Source organism: Macaca mulatta, chromosome 6, assembly GCF_049350105.2.
Source record: "Macaca mulatta isolate MMU2019108-1 chromosome 6, T2T-MMU8v2.0, whole genome shotgun sequence".
In the NCBI taxonomy this organism is placed as follows: Eukaryota; Metazoa; Chordata; class Mammalia; order Primates; family Cercopithecidae; genus Macaca; species Macaca mulatta.
Genome location: NC_133411.1, coordinates 22,355,852 through 22,358,628, shown reverse-complemented (window position 1 = coordinate 22,358,628; position 2,777 = coordinate 22,355,852). Strand labels below are relative to the sequence as shown.

Sequence of the window (2,777 nt, the reverse complement as noted above, 5' to 3'; positions counted from 1 at the left end):
CAGGTAGTCCCAGGGTAGTCCCAGGGTCTGGGTAGTCCCAGGGTCTGTTGTTACCTTACCATCTTCATGCCCATGAGTACTCAATGTTTAGCTCCCAATTATAAGTGATAACACGTGGTATTTGGGTTTCTGTTCCTGTATTAATCTGCTTAGGTTAATGGCATGCAGCTGTATTCATACTGCTGTAAAGGATAAGATTTCGTTCTTTTTGATGCTTTTGTAGCATTCCATAATATGTATGTATCACATTTTCTTTATCCAAACCACTGTTGGTGGGCACATAGGTTGGTTCTATGGCTTTGTTATTGTAAATAGTGCTGCAGTGAACATCAGAACACATGTGTCTTTTTGATAGAAAAATATTTTTTCTCTTGAATGTATACCCAATACCCAGGAATGGAATTCCTGAGTCAAAAGGTGGTTATGTTTTAAGTTTTTTGACATTTTCCACGTTGTCGTCTACAGTGGATGAACTAATTTACATTCCCACCAACAGTGTACACGTGTTCCCTTTTCTCCACAGCCTACCCCACATCAGTGTTTTTTAAATTTTTTAATAATAGCCATTCCGACTAGTATGAGATGATGTCTTATTTGGTTTTGATTTGCATTTCTTGCATGATTAGTGATGCCGAGCATTTTTTCACCTTTGTTGGACATTTCTATGCCTTCTTTTAAGAAATTTCTGTTCATGTCTTTTGTTCATTTCTTAGTGATGTTGTTTTTGCTTGTTTAATTAATTAAGTTCCTTACAGATTCTGAATATTAGACCATTGTCCAATGCATAATTTTTGAATGTTTTTTGTTTCTCTAGGTAATCTGTTTACTCTGTTGATAGTTTCTTTTGGTGTGCAGAAGATCTTTAGTTTAATTAGGTACCACTTGTCAATTTTTGTTTTTGTGGCAATTGCTATTGAGGACTTAATCATTACTTATTTCCCAAGGCCCTTGTCCAGAATGGTGTTTCCAAGGTTTTCTTCTAGGTTTCCTTGCGCAGGGGCCATGCTAATCTTCTCTGTATCGTTCCAATTTTAGTATATGTGCTGCTGAAGCGAGCACTTCTTCTAGGTTTCCTATAGTTTGAAGTCTTACATTTAAATCTTTAATTCACCTTGAGTTAATTTTTGTATATGGTGAAATGTAGGGGTCCAGTGTCATTCTTCTGCATATAGCTAGCCAGCTCTTTCAGCACCATTTATTAATAGGCATTCCTTTCCTTGTTGCTTATTTTTGCCAACTGTGTTGAAGATTAGATGACTGTAGTAGATGTGTGACTCTATTTCTGGGTTTTATATTCTGTTGTATTGGTCTAGGTGTCTGTTTTGTACCAACCAATACCATGCTGTTTTTGTTATTGTAGCCTTAAAATATAGTCTGAAGTTGAGTAGTTTGATGCCTCCAATTTTGTTCTCTTTGCTAAGGATTGCTTTGGCTATTCAGACTCTTTATGGTTCCGTATGAATTTTAGAAGCTTTTATTCTAATTCTGTGAATAATGGTGAATAATGACATTGGTAGTTTGATAAGAATACTATTGAATCTGTAAATTGCTTTGGGCAATATGGTCATTTTAACAATATTGTTTCTTCTAATCCATGAGCATGAAATCTTTTTTTTCATTTTTTTATGTCATTTCTGCTTCCTTTAGCAATACTTTTTAGTAGATATCCTTCACCTCCTTGGTTAAATATATTCTCAGGTATTTGTGTGATTGTGTGTGTGTGTGTGGCAATTGTAAATGGGATTGAATTATTGATTTGTCTCTCAGCTTGAATATTGTGTGTGTATAGAAGCACTACTGAATTTTTTACATATAGTTTATGTCCAGAAACTTAGCTAAAGTCATTTATCAGTTCCAGGAACCTTTTGAAAGTCTTTAGGGTTTCTAGGTGCAGACTCTTATCATTAGTTAAGATAGTTTGACTTTCTCTTTTTATATTTGCCTCCCTTTTCTCTTTATTTCTTTCTCTTGCCTGATTGCTTTGGCTAGGACTTTCAGGTTTATGATGAATAGGAGTGTGAGAATAGGTATCCTTGTCTTGTTCCAGTTCTCAAGGGGAATGCTTCCAGTTTTTTTGCCTGTTCAGTATGATCTTGGCTATGGGTTTTTCATAGATGGCTCTTGTTTCTTTATGTTTCTGTGATGCTGTATTAGTCCATTTTCATGATGCTGGTAAAGACACAGCCAAGACTGGGCAATTTACCAAAGAAAAGAGGTTTGATGAACTTACAGTTCCACATGGCTGAAGAGGCCTGACAATCATGGTGGAAGGTGAAACGCACATCTCACATAGCAGCAGACAAGAGAAGAGGGCTTGTGCAGGGAAACTCCCATTTTTAAAACCGTCAGCTCTTGTGAGATCCACTCACTATCATAAGAACAACACGGGAAAGACCCACCCCCATGATTAAATCACCTCACACAAGGGACCTCCCACAACACAAGGGACCTCCCACAACACATGGGAATTGTGGAAGTTATAATGCAAGATAAGATTTAGTTTGGGACATAGCCAAACCACATCAGATGCCTAATTTTGGGGGGATTTCCACGTTGAAGGGATGTTGGATTTTATCTAAAGATTTTTTTCACTTCTATCAGTATGATCACATGGCTTTTGTTTTAAATTTTGTTTTAGTGGTGAATTATGGTTATTGATTTACATATATTGAAACAGACTTACATCCTACGAATGAAGTCTGCTTGATTATGGTAAATTAACTTTTTAGTGTTCTGTAAAATTCTGTTTGCTAGTATTTTGTTGAGGATTTTCGTGT

At 36.2% G+C, this 2,777-nt stretch overlaps 1 non-coding gene across 1 annotated transcript; it reads right to left on the bottom strand.

Annotated features, from left to right (window-relative positions):
• Nucleotides 1–954: 954 nt before the first annotated feature.
• LOC114679087 (U6 spliceosomal RNA) lies at nt 955–1,059 on the bottom strand. The gene has a single exon (XR_003730773.1). It is a non-coding gene; the product is annotated as a U6 spliceosomal RNA (small nuclear RNA).
• Nucleotides 1,060–2,777: the final 1,718 nt, after the last annotated feature.